Here is a 22,487-nt window from a genome sequence, read left to right as displayed (position 1 = left end):
GTTCCCTCATCCCAGCAGAGCATCTGTCCCAGGCAAATTAATACTAGATGGCTTGAAAATAGACAGAATAACACCTCCACCTCCTCTACTCAGCTCACAAAAAAGCTTTTTTCTGTCTCACTTGCCTGGAGCACCACAACAGAAGAAGCAACTCTGACCCTCACAGGGATCAAACAAGACACCTCATGCACAGTTTCTCTGGTTCACACACAGTTCCATCTCTTCTGCAGACACAAGGAATAATGGCTGAGAGTAGGCAGCACAAAACCCACCTTGCATCTACTCTACACAAGACTCAACCTCTTACTACATAAACCACTTCTATGTTCAAACAAGCACCTCTGTTTTTCTGCAAAAGGGCTCCTTTTCACCCCACACATGTGTAAATCTGCTATCCTACAATTTCTCCTCAAATACAGTGCAGCCTTCCTTGGTTATTGTGCCTCATCCAGAGCACAAAAGATCCACTACTTCTGCTCTTTTCCTCAAAGAGCCACTATTGGCATCCAGGATATACAATAAATACACAAACAAACCAAAATAGAAGACATTTACAGACTAAGGCAAAAGGCATTACCTCAGGAAGGTCAACGTGCATTGCCTCACTGAGCTCCAAGCAGGTGCTTCTCCCCCGCCTAACTCCTATCAGGCTCCAGCCAGCCCATTAATCTAAAAGTTCACAGGTGTTAACAGGATAAGCAGCAGAGTACTCTGCATATTTTGGTGTGGCAAAACCCTACCGTGGAGATATGGTTCACTCCATGCAGAAGAGGTGAAATGTTTTCATCGAAAAGAAAGAACTCTCCAGCCCAGAAATCTTTATTTTTCTTGTGCAAACTTTTAAAATTTTGAAGCCACTGACTGTTTGCGTTCTCCCCCTCAGATGATTAGAAGACTGTGGGGATTTCTATACTGGACCTTCACTTGTTCTAAGTTGTCTGAAACGCACTTTCTAGCCATGGAACTTAGTGTAATTGCTTTCTCACCAAGCCTCCTTTTCTTTTTTCTTTACCTTCCCACCACCCCACCTATAGCTCCAGTGCTGGTTATGCAGAGGGCCAGAAAATATTTGCTTTTGCTTCAGGTTTAAACTTACCTTCTGTAATAATTCCAGATGCCGGAAGTAATTTAGAGACGAAAAGCTAATAAAAACATTCATTTCTGTCTTGTTTACCTTTGCTTAGACAACTTCAACAAAAAGAGGAATTTTGCTTAAAAAGTTATTCTACCTGCTTTGGTTTCCCAGGCTATTACCAGGAATTTGAACTGAAAAGATGTGGGAAGAATATGCTGCATAAAAAAAGGCATAATAATGAGGAAAATACACGGCTGAGTTACAAATGCAAGTGCTTTTGACTGTTGATGCTAATAAAGCCTTTCTCAAAACTTCTATTGCCTTGTTCTGGCTGTGTGAGCAGGACAAATGAAGGACGCACAAGGAGGCTTTTGGCCTTTGACTTCCACCCAGGCGGTGGATCGTGCTGCTGAGGGCTTCAGGCTAAGCTGTGTCCCGCAGCTTCTCTGCAGGATGGGCTGAAAGGAAAAATCATTCAGCAGGACCAATTTTAAATGTGGTTTGCATTGTCATTTCCAGGCAAATCCCTCACCTTTCTTGAGCTCGTATTCAGGCTGATAATCTATCTTGTACCTATGACAAGAACACATAGCGGCCTGCTTTCTGGTTCTCAGAGAGGAGTGGCTGGGTAACAGCCCCCAGCACGTCCTCCCCAGCATCCTGGGAGCATCTCAGAGGTGGAAGGAGAGACCTAACACTGTGCAGTTCACCCAGCAACAACCAGATTTCATGTGGGTTATTGCATCCTCCGCCTGTTCCATCTACCCATAACATGAACTCTGGTGTAGTGGCTGCATAAGCCCAGACCCAAATGTTTTAGATCACCCATATGAAAATGAATAATAACGCCCTCACTTTGTACTTTTGCACTCACACAAGTACTTTTCACCAGAAGCTCTCAAAATTCAGTGGGTCCTCTTCTATGTATTGCAGAAACCGTATACGTGTGTTTCTTATGTAGTACAGAATAACTTCAGCTACACAGTTCACAGTCTAAATGCACAGATTAAACAACACAAGATACGGGAACAGAAAAGAAAGGTGAAACCTCTTGCCCAAGATTGATGATGATACAAAACCAGTTCCCCTCCATTCACCACCCTTTGCTGGATGACTCTCTCTTGCATTCCTTTAATTGCTCCTGATCGTTTCAATTAAGCCATGTAGAACTGAAAAACAATTATTCTTTTGGGCCATGCACATTAATCTTAGCAGATCTAACGGCCTCTTGAAATAGTTGTTGTGGGGTTTTTTTTGCTCCTTCTACTAGAAGGATGAGTGCTGGAGGCTTGGTCCCGCACACTTTTCTACACCTGGGGTGCTAACACATGAATACTTCAGTAGTGGGATAACACCAGTTCCTGCAGAGAGAATGTGGGCAGGGATCCCATGAGTTATGCTTGAAGTAGAGCTGACGAGGGATGCCAAGTTTTGTCCATGTGTAAATTTACAGTTGGTGGCATTTCCACTGTAAGTGCCATTGTCAAGATTTTAGGATTGGATCGCAAAAAAAAAAAAAAAAAAAAAGGCATTTGACTGAAACTTGCCATTCAACTTCTCATCATCAGAGTAAAATACCATACTGTACCAAGAATGAAAAGAGAGAGAGAGAGAAAACAACAACATTTAGCAGGTTTTAAAATTATGCAGATATTTTTAATGGCTTTGGAGTATTCAGACACTCACTCATATGTCAGAAAACAGATTTGATTTATAGGAATGACATTTGGCAGAGCAATTAATCCATACTATGTTCTAATCATGTTTGGTATAGGGAGAGGGAAAAAAAAGTCAAACTTAGGCTTAAAGCTGATTGTGCCAGGAATTATTTTCAAAGAAGACTCATAAGGGTTTTCAGTAAGCTCAAGGACAAAATCTGGTCTTTTATTCCTTCCCCACTCTATTGCCCAACACAAGAATGAAGACTACATCCCACTTGCTAGTTGAAACTCAGCAATTAAATCTTCTTACTGCCACTGGAGGTGAAACAGGAGTACAAACCTCTTCGGTTTCTACACATAGACTCTCCTTCCCATGTAGTTTCTCGGCCCTAATAAGACTGTCTAACAGAAATCTTGAGAGGGAAACTATGGGTGGTTCGTCAAAGAACGTGGAGGTTTCATCCAGCAGAACAGAAATTTGCCTTTGCATGAGTCCTATTCGGTCTGCTTTGTCTTTCCCAGAATGAAACTTTAATTGGTCTCCATAAGGTCCATTTTAGAAACACAATTTGAGGAACTTCCAGCTCCCCACCTGGCACTGCTTAGATCTCCACTGCCAGAGCATTTACACTTGGCAATGGGGGCTCCTGTGCTACAGACAGCGGAGCTGCTGCTCAGGCACCTGCAGCAATATCCACTGCAGCACAGGCCAAGGGCAGAGTGGCACCTTCCCATCTGAGGCCCTGGGACCTTGTGTCTCCAAAATAGGGTGCTCTGCTGAGACCCAACCACTCCTGGCAGGACACAGCTCCTTTGCCCAGCCCCTGTCCCCACTCGGTGATGTACACCTGTGGCTGCTGACACCTTGTTCTGTGCTGGGTTTGTGTAACCATGAACCTGTGTTTCTCTTAGTCCTGTTTGAATCCCTGATGCTTCACATCTAATGTGACATTAAGAAAAACTTCTCTGACAAATCCATTATGGAATACAAGAGCAAGCACTACATGGTAGTTTTCACTTATGGACTTTGCAGAAGCCGTGGGTTATCTCACACAGTAACTGCATCATGTCTAACATAGCACTTGTGCCAGTTTGCTGGGAGAAATCTTTCTTAAAGGCTATTTTGTTTCAAATCTATCAGATTTATGTCTAACATCTGTTCCACAACATATCAGTGCTTTTTCTGTGCTTGAGCTTGTATCCTGGACTGCTCTTCACTGGTGGTTGGACATTTACCAACAAACAAACAAACAAACTGCAACACATAATTTGATTTTTCTGTTGCTGTTTTTTCTTTACTTATAATTTTTAAAACCAGACCTCCTCCCTTTACTAACTCTACTAACTCTCCTTCACACCCTCTCTCCAGAAACTCCTGCTTAATTTATTCACAGATGAAAATATATTCCTCTATACTTCTTCCAGGCTAGCTTTAAAAATCTGAGGTTACGCTTTCGAGACAAATAAATAATTATTTTAGCATAATGGTTTTAACACCTGCTATGAAGACTGCAAAACCATTCACATTCTATCCATAACTCAGTTTTCTGACACCCATAACTCAGAAAATATTTGCCTCTGGGTTTCATAGCTTCCATATTCTTTTCTGTCTGAAGATACATCATTAAATATTATTACTACTGGAGGTGTGTTTGGGCAATATCTTTCAGATATATTTGAATTAAAGAGAAAAAGGAGAAAAATTCTGACCAGTTACACTATTTTTGGAAGATGAGTACAAAAAACAGCTGGCCTGAGCTAGCTTCTACTGAAAATTATACCTCTAGAAAAGAGTAAGATAGGAGAGAAGAGTTCAAAAGATCTTCAGGAGTGACTTTTGTGCCTCATATAAGAGTCACTGCCTCCTTTTGCAGGCAAACAAGGATTCACCCCTCTGCAGATTTGTGCCAGCACACACATAAGAGCTTCCTCGCTGCCATACTCGTACCTTTTGTCTTGACTAATCTGCCCTCAAAACCCTCCTCTCCAGTCTTGTGCCTGCGAGGAGGGAAGGCAGCACTGGGGCAGCTGCTGAGATTTGCTCCTCAGGCTCTCAGGCTCTGCCCCATACCAGCTGGAGGGCTAAACAACACATACAAATGCCCCAGGGATGCCACCCTTGGGCCACCAACCACACTGGAGTGGAGATGCTGTTGTGTCCACAGAGCAGGGACTTGTGGTTCTGTCCTGTCTTTCTATTGCCTTTCTGTTGGAAAAACTCCTACCTGTTCAGATGTTGGTCTCTGAGTGTCAAGGACAGTCCGTTCTCTCTTTGCCTGCTTCCCAGCAGCCAGCTTTGTTTATGACCTGGCTTTGATCTCAGCACAATGCTGTGAGCTGCTTTCCCTGTGCGAAGTCAGCTGGAGGATGGGTTACCCAAGGCACGAATCCACAGATGACTTTTAGCATAAATAGTCTGACACAAAAAACCCCCACAACATAAAATTAGGAAATAATAACCAAATGTGGCATTTCAAGTTCCCTGCCTTTTCCAGAGGAGCATCTCAGGCTGTTACATTCCCACACAAATTACTCACATAAAACTGGAAGAGATAAAGATCCCAAATCAAGCAATATTTTATGTGCAAGCAGGAGGTCTGGTCCAGTGCTCAGCTGAGTCAAAAGACACCTATTTTCCTTTCTAAGACACAATAATATGGAGTCTGATTTACATATTTTCACATATAACTTGTTATTTTACCATTAAAATTTTCCATTATACCTGCCTGAAGCTTTATCCCCTGGATTTACTAATGCTCAGTGCTTTTTCCCCGTGCTGACAGACAGGCGCTGTCTTAGGAGTCATTATTTCTCATACAAGTACACAAAACTGGTAAGTGTTTTAGGTTTGATGTTACAACTGCTCACTGTCACCTTGGTATCTGCTGCTGACAGTTATTCCCTCCACAAAAATCTTTGTCAGAGTGCTTACATTTTTGCTGGAAGGCTTTCAAGTTCTCTTTGAGAGCCGAAATCCACATCACACGCAGGCACACAGGCATGCACACACACGGCTTTAAATATCATAACAAATGATACCATAAGCCTTTCCAAAGCATCTAAAAGAGCTCTTCTCTTTCACAGGATAATGTATGTGGATTTTTCTGAGGATGCTTTACACATCATTTTTCAGTTGGCTGGTTTGGTTGATTTCTTGTTGGTTTGGGTTCGGGGGCGGGAGGTGGTTGGTTTGTGCTGGGGTTTTTTGTTGTTTTTTTAATAATAGGAAATAAGTGTTTCCTCAATGCCTGGATTTTGAAATCTGGAGTGTGGGTTTTTCAGTAGATGTGGCAGCATGTGGGTATTCTCTCCTGTTTTTAGATCTCAAGTTGCTATAACAACCTATGGCATCTGCTCAGCCCACTACCTAAGCGGCCTTCTTTCTTTCTCTTTTTTTTTTTTCTTTTGGGTCTCCTATTCTTCTGAAGTCAAGTGCTTTGCTTTGATTTTTATTTAAGGAGCTAGCTTATGCTCCAATGTGTATATGCAGAATGAGCTGAAAGAAGCCAAAATCTGTGCTGAAAAGATCACAACTTTTGGAGAGTATCTGGCTGAGTGGGATGAGCTCAGGGGCTGGGCCCTGTTCCCACTGAAGTGAAGACACATCAGTTACTGCTGTGAGCCTGAAATTCACTGCCACGTCTCATGAAACTGGGGGTTACTCTGTTGAATGACAGACAAGTGATGGACACTACCAGGGAGCCATTGACAGAACAAGAGCCAACAGATGGACAATCTTGTATAACTGGCTCCGTAGAATTATTATGTTTCCTCCTTATCAACTGCTTTCTTCTCTTCTGGAGAAAATTTTGATTTTACTTGAAATGGATTGGGTGGGCAAGGAAAAAAATAAGGAAGGTTTTTTTGGTTGTTTGGGTTTGTTTTGTTTTTTCTCATTCATACTAGAGCAGCAGCATCATATCAGTACTGGGGTTTGGAGGATATCCCACCTCCTTCGTGGGTTAGTTGCCCATATTTCATGCTTCATCATAGAATTCTGCCTGTGAAAAAGAGGAGCTTCTCACTGCTGCAGTTTATCAGAGAAGGTACAGGACAAAGTCCTATGCACGCAAAAGAATGGGGATGTAGCTACAATTCCCATAAAGAAGACAGACACTGGCTTCAATGGGAACATTTCTGGTTTAGGGTGAAATATTTTGGTGTGAGTTTTTAAAAATACTTACAGTTTTCTACATATATAAAGCACTTTCATTAAAAGTTTTCCACAAAAAATATAAGAGCTTCTCACAAAAGTGTTTGCATTTGCTTATCAGTCCAGCTCCAAAATGCTCCTACTGTCAGTCAGCAGATAAGCAGGGCTGGGCATACACAGGTCTGCCCAGGACCATAATCATGGCTTGTTAGGAACCAGGAAATTCCTTAGGGGCTTTAGGGGAAGCATGTTGAATGTTTTAGGAGCAATGGAGCAGTGTTCAGAGCAATCTGCTGAGCAGCCAATTCTCCCATGTATAATTCTGCACACAAGTAACTTGTCAACAAACTGAGGCGTAATTTGCCCTGTCCTGACCCAAACGCACCTTTGGTTTTGTCCCCAAACCAAGGCACTGCCAAGGCATATGCTCAGAGCTGTAGACAAGGCTTCTTGTGGGTAGGGTTTGCAGGCTCTTGGCTGCCACAGGAGCTCTGCGGGGAAGCAGCCCTGGAAAGACAAGCTCCCTGTATCCTCATGCAGCTGACCCTGCCTGCAAGGAAGCTGCAACAATGGGAGATCACACAGACAGTGGGAGGCCAGGTGTGCTAGAGTGATGTATTGTGTCACTCCAGCCTTGGTCATTCCATGCCACTCCTACATCACAAGTTGAAGGTAAGAGTTCACAGGGACTAGGAGGCTCAGCAGCCAGCAGGGCTGAGCAACACAGACGGGAGACAGTGGCTCTTGGATCAGAAGAAGCACTTGTGCAGAGCAGTGTCCTAGAGTAACTTAATGATGCTTGTATCCCCAATCGTCTGTTCTGTTTGTGCTGTATATTGAGTCCTGTGCCTTTAAGACTGGTTCTAAGAGCAAGGAGAAGCGCGGGGTTTGTTTTGAGAAAACTGCCTGACTCCTCCACATTCTTCTGTGGACAGCGTGTTCAGCGGAGGCTTGGAGAGACTGCAGGACAGAGATTTTTTTTTTTTGCTTTTAGTTAGTTTCAGCTAGCTAGGGCAGAGAAGTTCCCTGGACTGTTTTTTTTTCTTTTTCTTGGAACTGTTTAAACCTGCTCTAGACTGAAAACCCAGGGGAGCACTGGGGGCTGCACCTGCGGCCCACCAGGGCCTGGACCTCGGCATTTTCCAGCAGCGCCGGAGGGACTGGGACTGAGGGGAGTCCGAGAGAGAGCCGAGCTACACCCACGGCAAGGACTTTCTCAATTTGCCATCTCACTTCAGAAGGAGAGGTTTTATTGTTTCATATTATTCATTCTTTATACTTGTATGCACTTCATTTGTTTAGTAAAATAGTTTTTTCCACTTTTCTCCAAAGAGGTTTTTTTTTACCGGACCGGTTGGAGGGAGGGGCCACTTGGGCTTGCCTCCTTAGAGGGATCCTCTACAGAGGTTTTCTCCCAAATTTGTCCCAAACCAGGACAAGCAGGAACTGACTCTGAGCTATCCCAGGGACTGGAAGCACAGAAAGTTCTCTCAAGACAGTCTTGGTTTTATCCTACCTTTAGCTCTACCACTAAACCTAATCTTCACTTGTACTAGATACAGCGCAACATCCGCATCTACTAAGGGAAGATGCAGGCAAGGTGTCCTTCACCTCACTTGAGGACTTTAAGAGATAACTGTAAGTAATTTAGTGCCATGAAAACTCCCATGAGGGGCGATGAACCTGGTTTCCCATTTTTCTCAGGAATCATGAAATAATATTCTCTGAAATCACACCTTTCTCCTTCAAAGCTTCTGTGTATATTTGGTAACTGGTACATATGTCATTTCTGTACGACAGCCACAGCTCCCACCTGGAGTTTTGCAACATTGTCCACATGTTACCTTTCCTGGAGGATATAAATGTGTTACTGATACTATTTTTGCACTACAGAGAGAAAATGAGAATAAAAGAAAAAAAAGCAGAAGGAATGAACCTGCATGCCAGCTTCAAACTGGGACTCACCTTGCCTCATAGAAGAAAGACAAAGAGATGCCACCTCTCCCCTTTACCTTTCAAACACAGAAACAGGGTCTCTCTCTGAGCACAGGGATGAACACCATCCAGATCTTCCAGCAATGATGTTGCTGTTGTCAGGGTCCTGAGGACACACATCTGAATTGCCACACCTCACCCCAGCAGGCAGCATGGGCCTCTGAGAAGCTACGAGGCTGAGGGCACTGCTAAGATGGGAGCATGAAAACCCATCAGTGCAGGAACAGGCAGTGAGAGAGGACCTTCATTCATCAACAGCCAGCAACAGCCTTGGCTCTAGCAGTGCCTGCTGCTTCTTTCCCATAGCTTGAGGGCAAAAACTCATGGGCATCCTCTCTGTGATTCCAAAAGGATTTTTGTGGAACTGGTTGGAAAGGAGTGGAGAATCACAGAAACAATTTTAGATATCATAGAGATCATGTAACCCAAAGTGAAAGTGGGAAGTGCATCCCCAAAAAAGATTTCAGTGTTAGGGCAGGAGCCACATTTAAGAATCTAAACAGTGTGCCAGCTCGAGATCAAGAGCCAAAGAGTGACTGCAGATGGATTTTTCCTGAGAATGCTTCCTAGTGACAGCAAGTTTCACAGTGTAGTGCATGGATCCTCACCTTTAGAGACACCCATGCACATGGACTCCAGAGCAGAACAACAAAACTGGGCTAAGAATTTAAACCCTTTACAACATGCATATGTTTGGTTCTACTCTATAGGATAATGACTTCCTCTTAATCCCATTCAGTCTTACCCAGGGTGGCAGTAAATCAGCAGCATAAGTTGGCCTTGCTTTGCTAGTTTACGTTAGCTGAGGACTTGGTGTTCAGTATAAAGAATGTGTAATAAACCTTTACACTGTTCCCAAAAACTGGTTATTGGAAAGGCAGAAATCTCAAGATTAGTCTAGTGGAAAACACAGCCACACAGAAATTTGACTTTCACTCTGAGAAATGCTCGGTTGACCAAAAGATAACATCTGAATATTTTAAACTGATAAATTTATTTCTATTCTACTTTGCCAAGTGTTTGCCTCGCTGATTTGCATATGAAAGAGGACACGTAGGCATCTGTTCATTCATCAACTTTCTCTAAATCCCAGGATTAATAGACTACTACAACTGTGAAGCCTGAGCAGGAGATAATATAGCTGGAGTCAGACTTGAGTGTGACTTAATGCCCCAGTCACAGAAGCATGACCTGACCCAGAGCCTTCAGTCCTGGGTGTAGGTTATAAACAAATGAAATAAAGATTGTAGACATAACAGTTTTGATCACAAATGACTAGAGCTCCTTATGAAAAGTTAAGTAAACAATATTATGAAATCTACCTTTTTTTTGAGCTTTGTTTCAAGATTTAATACTAAATTTTTGTCCCTATTCTGCCAGAGTTTGAATCCAGACAAGTCAACCAATCTTCTGGTCATATCTTTGCATTGATACTTAGAAAATCACAGATATAAAAAGAACAGATCTCCCTTTTTTTGATATGCTGAATATGTCCTGATGAGAAACATCCTGATCACTATGGCTGTCCTCTAAATTAGGATCCAGAACTGGGTCTCAAATCCACTGGGTGTCTTTGGAGGTCACACTGGGTCGCACTGCAGGGAAATGTGTTCCACCCTGACCATCAGGCAGAATTACAAATCCCTCTGAATATTTTGAGTGTTTGGTTCTTTGGGGTACTGTTTTGATTTCCTTGCAGTTCACTTCAGTGGCATTAAAATCTGGACTCCTCCCTATGTGTTTCCCACTTCAGCACTGACCACTTTTTAACTAATTCTTCTTCAACCCAGCAAGATGAACATAAGATATCGCCTGTGCTCCTTGGACAAGTTGTGACCAAACACAGAGTGAGAGATGTTTAAAAGTATTTTCATTAGGCAGCATTTCCAGCTGCACTACTAACACTGCTCAAAACAGAAAGCAATTCCCTTCCTGGCACCATTTCAGAAGATTTAAAATGCATCATTCTAATTACTGCCTGACAAATAATCCCGGAATGCTAGCTGGGAAGTTTGCAGTGCAGACAACAGATATACTATCATCACACTGGTATATTGAACTTTTTATGATGTCTAATATCTCTAGATTATAAATGAGGGAAAGCATCCTTTTCCACTGGCATAGTGCAGCCCTCTCACACACAAACTGAAGATTCAAACATTATCTTGACACAGCTATAAACCCAAGGTCATTTTGTGGTAAAACAGTCTAGAAGAGTTGCCAAATCTGTCTTCAGACTACTCTTGATCATTTTGGATAGCGATTCCAAAAATTCAGTCATTCCAAAAATTCATAGAATTCCTTCACATTACTCGAATTCTTTGCAGTTCTGCTGTTGTTATAGAGTGACTGCCTAATATCAGGAAGATCAGAGTTTCTTTTATCAAGCCCACACGAAGACCTGTAACTCTTTTCTAGAAGCAGAGCTCAATTCAAACTTCTTTGAAGGTCTGAATAAGTCATTCTTTTCCCCTCCCCAGGTTTCAGGCAGCAACTGGGACTTAGAGGTTCCAAAATACCCACAGGAACTTTGTACTCATCTTATGTACAGCATTGCTTTGGCAGTCCAGGAGATGCAGAAAGTGCACTGGGCTGTGGATATGCCTGCTTTAGCTACATTTTGAGGAAGCTCCCATGCCAACTTTTCTAAGCACTGCCTGTCACCCACGTGAGATGCACTCAGCATGCAGAGCTGATTTAAAGTCTAAGTGAATCCAAGTGAACAAGTGTGATTCACATGTCAAAAGATCAAAAGAAATTTCAAGTGGGAAAAACAGCCCTTAGGAGAGGTAAGAAAGTGAAGACAGATAAAAGTCCCCCACACCCCTGCAATGCCTATACAGTCATGAACCAAACTGAATAATGTAACTGAAAATTTTGCTAGCTGCCATCTGTAAACACCTCTGGCAGTAACTGCTTATCACTCAGGCTAGCAATGTGGACTCATTTAATGACAATCAATTAATTTAAGCTCCCCTTTCTCTCTGCCTTTTTTTTTTCCTTCTCAGAAATAGCTATTTGACATAAACATCTTTGTTTGGCATATCACTAGATCTGCTGCTAATTATAATGCTGAACCCAGATGCTTGGTGGAGGAAATTAATCTACGTCCTGCATAGTTTGTTTGGCTTGCTTTAGTAGGTCTGCCAAATATTTAGTGAAACCCTCATATGACTTTTATTATCTGGAGATAGATATTAAAGGGCCAAATACTGTTCTTATTCTCACTGGTATAAACCTGGACAGCTCCATGGAGGGAAATAAATATAGTTACATTACTATGGATTTACATTACGCTAGTCTGGATTTACAGTACTGTAAATCCTCAGCAGTGGAACCTGGAAGTTAAACCACAAATACTCCATCGTGTAAACCTGGGCTCTTCTCTTAGCTGAAAAGAGCAGTCTTAATCCTAAGAAAAATGACAGTATTCATAATGTATGTTGCTAAATTGGCATACAGAAATCACTCTTTTTCTTTGCAAGTTGGCCTACAGAAAACACCTGTGGAATAATTGGCATCAAAATACCTCTATTCAGAAAAGCAAAAATGTTTCATTACAAAACATTTGAAACAGTTCATGCTATGAGCTGCTTCAGGAGCCAAAGAACTCATTTGCCTGCTTGGCTCACCTGAGTTTCCCATAAAACCCTGCAGCACATCACTAGTGGAGGAAAGCTGCTGCTAGTGGAAACTGTCTGTGAAGGCAGGACCAGCCCAGGGTTGGCACTGGCCTTGGATACATGGACTGAAGATCTGAAGCCCAGGCGACACCAAGAGATCACTTGGGCCCAGGAAAACTTCACATACCCCCCAAAGGAAGTTCTACCGGAAAAAAAAAAATAGTCCAACCGTAGAAAATCACATTTCAGCTACAGAAAAATTGACTGTGTCTCTGCAGAAGACACTAGGGTTTGCTAATCTCCCTTTTCCCGTCCATTTTTACAATATAATATTTTCCTGGTGAAAAATTGTGAGGTACAGAACCTGCAAAATAATCGGTATTTCCACACAGAAAGCAAAGATAAACTTTGGGCTCTAAGCTTTAAAAACACCAACAAGGTTTAAACTAAAACCCCTGAAGTCAACATTTCCCAGACAGAGGCTAATATATGTAGTGAAAATTGTATTTTCTATGAGGAACAAAACTGACAGAAAGCTTCCCACCCTGCTTGCAGACAAAACTGAGTAAATCAGAGGAGCACTCCTGTATGCCAACTGGCATTTGAGGATCAGTATTATTTAGGTAATACAGACCTAAAGACAGGAAATTTCTGAGAGGAAAAAAAATAAATTAAAACCCTGCTGAGAAATTATAACCTCTGGTACAATGAATGGCTATTAACCCCAGCTGGTCATCATTTCCAGAAATGCCATAGACCTTAGCTGGAGTGATGACTTTAGAAATAAAACTTTTTTTTTTTTTAAGGTAATAATATAAATGTTTAATTTAAATATGTTATTTGGCTCTACTTATGGCATTTAGAGTGCATAGTTAATTGTAGCTACCCTGTTGGAAAGCCACTTTTCAGAGAAGCACCAGGAGCTGTGATTATAAGTGTGAACCGGCTGCTGCTATCAGAAGGGGCAGCAAGACCCCTGCCAGTAAGGCACGATTTCTCATCTCATGGAACAGGCTGAGGAGCCCAACTCACAAGTTAAGAGATCCCCAGGGATCCATGTAGATCAAAGTAATTTACAGGAGCCTGAGGCTAGGGCTGTACAAACTGAGCAAAGTCCAGTTTTCAGCCCAACAGTAATTCAGCGGGACAGATTTTAGGCAAAACAAATTCCCATTTTGTGCAGTACTTAGAAGCCTCCACACTTTGTTCCTTCACAGGTACAGTAAGCAGGAGCAGAGAAAGTTCCCTGTTGAGCTGATCCTCTTTCATTGCTGATTTAAAGACACTGCCATCAACTAGTAACTTAAGAACATTTATTGTCTCTCTTACATCCTTTTGGGCTGATACTCTCCATGGAGCTGCTTTGCAAAGCCAGGATTGTTCTGCATTTTGTCCAGACCATACAGGTTTAATTTTCAAGTGTCTTTTCCAAGCAAAAAGGGAAAAAGTAATTTGCTACATTAGGAGGAAGTTAAGTATCTCTCCATGCAGTGGCAAATTCTTACCCTCTGATAGATATGTCAGGAGCAATGGAGGGTAAGTTCATCTTTGATGTGGTTTGGAGAGCTCCAGTGCTTTGTGTACTTCTTTGGGCTAAAGCAAACACAAGATAATTTGCCTTTCTGCAGTGTGGTTTCAGCTCAAGCTAGAATTTGGCAGAGAAAAACAGTGCTAATAAAGTGAGTGTGAAGGAAATCCAGATATTCATGATTTGCGTGGCAATATCTTCTACACTCCTTTGGACACTGCAATAAAAGTGGAACCTTAGACTTGCAATATTCTGCTACACATCACAGCTTCCCTCTGGGTACTATCCAGAAACCAGAGTTCAACCTTACTTTCCCAAGGCAGGCCTTCAACTATCACCTCATGCTGCAGCTGCTGACAAGATAAACCTTTCCCCCTACTCAGGGATCTGAGGGACAGAGATTTTGACCAGAACACCTCTGAGGACAGTATTAAGAGCACAGAAGCCCCAGATCATTCTAAAGTACACCCCGTATATTCATGAATGGAGTCACGGTGTAGAGGGTGCAGTTCCCAGACCAGTCTAATTACCAGTCTAAAGGGAAAATACTAGTTCAAAAAGCAGTCCAGTTAGGAGTCTAAAGAGCTGGAAACAGTACTATGTCTCCCTTTTCAACTGCAGCAGGATTTCCAGAAATCACAGCAGAAATGTGGTTGCCTTACATTTGAGAAACTGACTTCAGGTGGGCAACCTGCTCCGACAGATTTTGCATTAACACACCAAACTGTACTTGCTAACACTTCACATCAAAAAGCAGGTGCACACGTACATGCGCAAGCAGCAAACTAGGACTCCGAGCGGTGATCCAGTTGGAGCTCGATCCAGGGAAGCATGGGACACTGCCAGGGTTCGAACATGAGGCTTGGCTCCAGAAAGGATGGGAACCACTAGACGACACACTCTTTGGCACAGGTGGAGCACAACCCCAGAGATTTGGAAGACAATCAAGTACAGACAAGCCACTGCAGCCAGCACTCAATACAGCTTCACACAGGCGTAGTTCTGTAACCCTCCAGCTTTACAAGCATTTGCACAGTGAAATGGCAGCAGCAAGCTGCAATATAAAGAGCAGCTTAACTTTCAGAAATCAGCGTGAAATATGGCCCTGTAGAACAATTCTTCATACAGGTAAACATTGTCCAGTTATTCTTGTGGTATGCTTTTGACTGTCATTCAAGCCACAGTGAATGCTATCGGTGTAGTAAACTAATAGAACTGAAACCTTAACTAAGATTATTGATAGCGCCCTGTATCTAGTCCATTATAATCTCTGCACAGTGATTGTGGAGTCCATAATAGCTAGCAATAAAATATTTTTGTTCATAAAGAAGGAAGATAAACAAGGCACGGATACTTCGCTTAGAAGTACTCAATGATTTAAAATGTAAAAATATACAGTAGTTGTATATTAAATGGTATTATTATTTCATAAAAAAATTCATTACACTGTCCTTTTAGTTACAAATTTTGGTTTTTCAAGGACAATCTAATACAGAGTCATTTAAATTGCTGGCATTTATATCTCTAATAAACTGTAACCTGATAATCAAGGACCATAAAGCATTATTTTTTTCTCTTAAGTTATCCCAGAGCAGCTGTAAAAGTACAAAATCCACAGAACCGTGTGTACCTAGTCCTAATGACAAACACTGGGCTTCATCCTTCTGGTCTCAGCAAAACCCAATAGACCGGGCCCCTGAAAAGACTAAAACGGTTGCTCCCCTCAAATATTTGCTCATTCTTCCTTCTTTCTCAAAACAGTTGCCAAGCTCCTGCTGCCTCTTCATTTTCAAGAGTGTTTGGCTCTTTGTTTTAACTCTCCCGGTGCTCTGCAGGAGCAGAAAGGCCTGGTGCAGATTGCACCCACTGTCACATTCACACCAGGAAGAGACTGGGAGAAGAGCCGCCGCTTCTGTTTTACAAGGGTGCTCTGGGCGTTGGCACCTACATACACAAAGGGGCTGTTTTACTTCCTCACAAAGACAGATTTTATTGACTTATTTATTATGCTTTCATTTTACTCAGGGTGGACGGAAACACCCAGTTTAGATTCCCTTTTATACAGAAATCCACTAACAGCAGGAGAACTATGGTTCCTTGTGCTAATACAGTGTGAACCCAAAGACCCAATGAATTCACCCTGTGCATCAGCCCAACCTGGGATCCTTCTCCAAACATTAAATGTCCTAAATTCTGTGTCAGCCAGATACTGATGATTTGCTTTGTTCATCTAATTTCCGTTTACCTGAGTGCCAGCCATCAACACTATTTCCCCCACACCTCTGTAAGAGTGTCCTTTCTCCTCCTTTTCTTGAATGCCTTTTTCCCTTTCACTTTTTGTTGACTAAATTCAAGGTATTGGATAAATTTATGAGAAGAGGAGAATATCTTGTGGGCCAAAATACGCCAAGACAGGTCTGACAGCAAACAAGGCCCATCCTCGCCTTGGGTCAGTCACACATTCCTGCTAATATGGGGGGAATGGCATTGTTGGCAGGATGTCTGTGAGGAGCACAGACTGCTCCATGTGCTGTCTTCCCAGAGACAGAAACAGCCTCACTGCTACCAGATTCTCCTAGCCTCTTCTGTTTTAAAAGACAGGAAAGAGAGGCCTGTGTACAAGCAATATAAATAAGTCCGAACAGAGACATGATTAGACCGCCTTTGCAACAATACCAAGAACAGCAAAATCACAAGCCTTCAGTAACAAATGACATTTTTGGTCTTGAACCGATTATAAGTGCTATGGAATTAAAAGTCAACATGTTCCTTCCATTCACTAGCTCACATTTCTCTCACAATGAAGCCTCTTTATTAGCTAATTGCAGTCACCACATCCAAGGAAAGGAGGAAGCAAACTGGCCTACAAGTCTTCAGCTCCGTGAGGTGAAAGATTTCAGGGAGAGGTGAATTCAGCAGAGGCACACTGGGGACACCAGGGACAGCTGCAGCCCTGGGTACTTCTGCTACTAAACACTGGCCAGAGCAGAGGGCTCTGAGAGCCACAGCCACCAATGGAGCCAATAGCTAAATCCTCTTTCATTGCAATTTTTGTTACTAATGATTTTATTGTTTCTCCACAGCAATGCCAATAAGCATTCATTCTTCTTCCTCTTTGTATCCTTTGGTGCTGATATCTCTCTTCTCATTCACGATTCTCTCTGCCACCCAGAAAAGCGTGCATATGCTACATGCAGTCACTTAAACCAGTGCACAGCAGATGAAAATTGCTTCAGGATCAGGATGGCATTTGCTACCTTGCTGCACTGCAGGCATCCACCCCCCTTCAGCCAGATGTGCTGCAATGGTGATTCCAGCCTCAGGCCTTTAAATGCTGCAGCTCTGTTCTGTGTCATTCCCTTGCCAAAGGGCCTGTCCATAAAGTTTTCAGCAAGACACATTTACTGAAAGTCTGAATAAATCAAGGATTCATTATATGCCCTATCAGATGTAAAATACATTTTTCATGGTCCTGCAAAGGAAATTTCTGCAACAAGATTAAAAGAAGTTACTGCCAAATATTTCAGAGAACCAATGCTTATAGATTGAGACCTGATTCCATCCTCCTCGCTGGAGCTACAGCCACACAGTCAGTGAAAGCCCAAGCAAAATCAGGTTCTGGCTAATTTTAAAGTGCTGCGTCACTGAACCTCTAACTAGGTGGGGCAAGTGGGTGGAAAAGCTATTAGTAGCAAACAGATAATTTTGGCTACCTGGGAACTAGGAACTCGGGGAAGAGAATAGTGGAAAAAATACATCAAGAACAACCAAACATCTTAAACGGGTCAGCATTTAGGTATGCAAAAAAGTTTATCATGCCCTTTTAATTATAAGGGTAAGTTTAACCCTAAAAAGACACAATTACGGCTGAAAAAACACCTCACTTAAAGACCAAGGGAATAGTTTTGTTTCCTGAACCTTCCAAAAGAAACATTACTGATAGATATATTCATAAAATACCATCAGAAACTCAGTAACAATTCTTTTAAAACTTCTGACTCATGCAGGAGTCCCTTCCTAAGAAGGTATTCTAGGTTTGAAGAGTGACTTTGTAAACACATTATGATTTTACAAAGGCTGTGTGTTGGAGCAGAAGTGTTCTCCAGTCAAGCAAAAGAACAAGACCAATCTGTAGAGCTCCCCAGGCACAATCATCCTGTCCCCAGCCACAACACCTCTCCAAAGACCTTCAGAGATGGGCTAAGCAACACGGCACAACATTCATCTTCCACTAACATCAGGCTCGTTATTTAGCCTTCACCTTTCCAAGTTCTGGACCCCAGTTCTGCTCACTCAGGTACCAACAGGTACTAATGCAAAGCTTCTTCTCCACTACTTTACTCCTTTGTTTCCTTTGGTTGCCCAGGCAGCCATAATGCACCCAGCTAACATGGGAGTCACAAGCCTGCACAAGGAACTGCAGCTTTGGGTCTTTAATGCTGTTCTGAAGTTTCCTTTGATTCTCAGAATTTTGTAATTTTAAAGTCCGACCTCAAGGGGGAGATGCCAGAGTTAAGGATCTTCATTGATCAGTATGTGCATATTGCAATAATCCAAAAATTCGGCAAGGCCCAAATTGCATTGCCAAGATAATCCTTCTCCTACAATTTCCCTTAGCCTTTGAGCTGTGCTTTCAGTGACAACTCACACTGACCTTCTGCCAGCTGGAACCTGACCACTGCTCCTGAAATACAAATCCACATCAGTGAGTCGATTCCACAAGCCAATCCTGAAATCCACCCTTGTCAATGGGAGCCCAGAACTCACCCCATTGGCTGGAGCAGATTTATGCATCAAGCATACACTGATTATAGGAATGCCAAATGTGTTGCAGGATTACATCCTTAGTTTCCATTAATTTGTAGTGCATCTTTCCAGACAGCTAAAGCAGTAGTCTTCTGCTCGATTTTCCACAGTTTGAATAAAAACACAGCTATTCAGTATCCTGTTCTCAGATGCATGGGCATCAATCTAAACCTGGCTCAGTTAAATTGATCTAAACTCTCAGCTTCATCTGGTTCCCCAAGGCACATTTGGCTTTCTCATTAGGATAAACTTGATGCCAGGCACTTTATGTCATCTGTGGCACAGGGCAGCCTATTTACAGTGTTTGCAAAACAGAAAACATTTACCTGAATAATTTGATCAGGATGCCCACAGAGTTCACATCTCTAATGACAGATCACGTACCACCAGGCTGCTTTAAGGAGTCTGAGATAATAGGGAAGAACCTTGGCTTAAACTGAGGTCAAAAACCTATAGATGGTTTTCAGATAGATTCACCCAAGTGGGACGCATTAGGTCAGCAATACATCGAGAATACTACTGCAGGGGATTTTGTTCCTGGATGTGAGAGGGAGTACAGATACCTGCAGTTTCTGGGCTTGCAGGAAGGCAGGCATGCAGGTGATGAACCAAGTTGGAGCAGTGGACTACAAACAAAGGCTTAAACATATTCAGAAGCTCTGGTCCAAGACAGTGTCCCTGCATCACAAGGGTACACTCGAAAAATAAAGCAGAAACCTGTGGGTAGGTCAGCACTCTGTCTCAAAACTCACAGTACTTAGATGAAATTCAGGGACAGAATATTTTGACAGTTGAAGCTGAGTTTGGTTCAAGTCTGATCTCATCCTTTATCAGAATCAGGGCTTTAACCTGTTCAGTCCATATGACAAAAACCACGCAGTTTCCTTTCAAACTATGGCCACATAGAAAGACCAGATTTCAAATGTCCTTTGCAAGAGAAAAAAGGGCTCTTCTCAACCATCATAAAGTTATGGGCCAACATATTGTGTCCTCTACATTTCTCTGACGTTCCTTTCCCTTAAACATAAATCTGTGCTGTAACTATGACTCATTCTTACTCAGCTTTTCTCAGATTTCCATAAGCAAACACTTGAAGCATTTGTGCACTGAACATAACCTGACTTGCCTAGGTCTAACATCATATAAAAAGCTCAGTATTGTATCATAGCTCTGGCATAACACTCAGATTTGCTGGGGAGGAGATGGGCAGGTAAATTAGGGGGTTAATATTCTGGTGTTTTTCCAGCAGTCCCCTGCAGAACAGGCAGGCTTTCCCTAAACAAAACCAGAAGGGAAGCCATCCATGTTGCTGGCAGCAGCACATGCTGCTTGAGGTGTCGCCTCCTGCAGACAGAGCTGGTGGGGAGCTGTGACCCAGCAGGGAAAGGCCAGCACAGGTGTGAGTGTGGCCTCTGCCCAGCTGGTCACACGCTGCTCCCAGGTAGCCCATGCAGTCACACTCCGCATCCGCGGCAAACTCGGTGTCCGGTGCACATGGTGAGGGCCGAGAGAGCAGCCAAGCTAAGGGCAGTCTCAATACTGTATCACTTGTCCATTCAAGTTCTCCACAAATATTAATGGGACAGATGGAATAAGTGATTGGTCTCTAAGTGATCTAGCTTCTACTGGCTCAAACTGAAGCTTGAAGTTAACATGTACAGGCAATAAACTCTCTAAAGATTTACAAAGCAACAGATAATTTGTTTGAACAAAGCTAAGTTACAAGACATTTGCAAAGCCCCAAGCTCACCTAAAGGCACAAAGAACTCAAGAAAGTATAAAAAAAGTTACACAAGGAAAGAGAGAGAATAAAATAAATTCCCCTAATGTACCACAAATATCAACCACCACACACTACCTACAAACCATATGTTTTGCCCATCTGTTCTGTTATCTTCAACTAAATTTATAGTATTTGGGCTATCAGAAGAATTGTCAAGCCTGAGCTGGGCAGGATTATAAAACCTAGGTGTTATTACACTTTAAAAGACATTTTTCCCTCCCCCTACCACACCAGGCACAGGATTATACATTTCTCTTACAGCCTTCTGGCTCTGGTACTACAGAGGATGTTATGCTTGTTCTTAGCTACAGTAAGTAGTAGGGCATCCCAACAAAAGAATAGTTCCTCTGCCTTTCTGACTTTGCTCTCTTTTCCATCCTTCTCTCTAGGCAGGTCAAAGAAAGAGGTGCCAAGGCTGAGGGTGCGGGGTCACTTCCCATGGTGCTGCAAACCGGTGAAGCTCACATTAAATCAGGAGAGACCTCCTAGCTCTGCCTCAGCAAGGGTCAGCTCTCTGGGGCAGGGCTCCAGGAACAGCACTTAAATTCTCCAGCTGCTGAGCCAGAGTTTCAAATTTGAACCATCAGGGGTTATAGATCAGGGCTATGATCATAAAATGGCAGAGCAGGGCAAAGGACTGCTGCGGGAGAGCAACCATTTACTTCAAAAACATATGTGCATTGGACGTCTCCTCGGGAAGAAAACAATAAGGCCCCCTAAGTTAACCCTTCCCAGCAGTCCAGATGCATCATAAGCCAGAGAACACTGTGCTCCTAATACGGAGCCTAATTCCACAGACTGCATTCTGCCACTGAGGAAGCCCACAGCTCTTAAGCTGATCTAGGAAAAAGCACTTCTAAACACAGCCCAGAATGGCTCAGTCTACTTCTTTGCTGCTAATCCTATACCCAGTCTTTTGGGTAGAGCTCAGCATGCCAGATATTTTAAATCCTCTACAACAGAGCCCAAATCTTGGGTGCCATTTCTAAGTGCTGCTTTCCACTGCATGCTTCCATCCATGGTTTGTTAGCTCTCTTCTGCATGTGCAGCAATGGTGCTTTGCAGAGTGTGCACATCCAGAGGGAAAATATTTGGAAAAACTGAACTCTGACTGTCAACTCAAATAACAGACTTTAATGCTGAAACGCCCCCACCTTGTGCAGCAGACTCTCCAGTTAGTGCATCACTTGCAGCAGCTGTCTACCTCTCAGCACCTCTTTCCAGAACACAAAGGGACTTGCACAGCTCCAAAAGGTTCTTAGGAAGTCCACAAATAAGTACAGCTGGGAAGGTTCCAGTGTTTTTTTTTTTTTTTCACTTGCAAAGGATTAGGGTAAACGTAACGATTTTCTGCACAGAAGGTCTTTAAAGAGTGTGCAGAATTCCAATAGGTGTCTCATTAATGCCAAGTCGTGGAGCACATGGTGCTGCACTCCTGCTGTCTGGTCCACCTGCCCGGTGCCAAGTGGTTCTCTCCGGTGCTGCCTCATCCTGCTGACTGCCAGGTGATGTATCCTGCTGCCCCGAGCCCTGCTGTGGAACCAGTGCTGCCTTCACCGTGGCCCCTCGTTCGCTTCAAGACCTGATTTCTGAGACATGCTAAAGCTCAGAATCGGCCCCTGGGAGAGTGCAGCTCCCCTTTTGCCCTTAAACAACATGTACAGAGGACATGCTGGCACAGCATCATCTCCCTTCTGCTTTCCAGGATGGATGGCAGATTGCAATGCAATTTTCCTCCCAGTCTCTCTGTATTCACAATTTCCACCTATTGTAATCAGCAGTCATTTCTGAGCCTGTCACTGAAGAGGCAGATGAGTTCAGAAGCAAGTGAGAAGTGCTGCTCCATTTTTACAAATATTGCTG

General features: G+C 42.9%; 1 long non-coding RNA gene across 1 annotated transcript in view; it reads right to left on the bottom strand.

Moving 5' to 3' along the window:
* The window catches only part of LOC120755146 (uncharacterized), a 49,722-nt gene extending 49,088 nt beyond the window's left edge, over positions 1–634 (bottom strand). The window contains exon 1 of the long non-coding RNA XR_005701649.1: positions 578–634. This is a non-coding gene — a long non-coding RNA (uncharacterized LOC120755146). The remainder of the gene's footprint in view (positions 1–577) is intronic.
* Positions 635–22,487: the final 21,853 nt, after the last annotated feature.

This window comes from Hirundo rustica, chromosome 7, assembly GCF_015227805.2.
Source record: "Hirundo rustica isolate bHirRus1 chromosome 7, bHirRus1.pri.v3, whole genome shotgun sequence".
Taxonomy (NCBI): domain Eukaryota; kingdom Metazoa; phylum Chordata; class Aves; order Passeriformes; family Hirundinidae; genus Hirundo; species Hirundo rustica.
The sequence above is the reverse complement of the archived record's forward strand: the minus strand, read 5'-3'. Positions and strand labels throughout refer to the sequence as shown.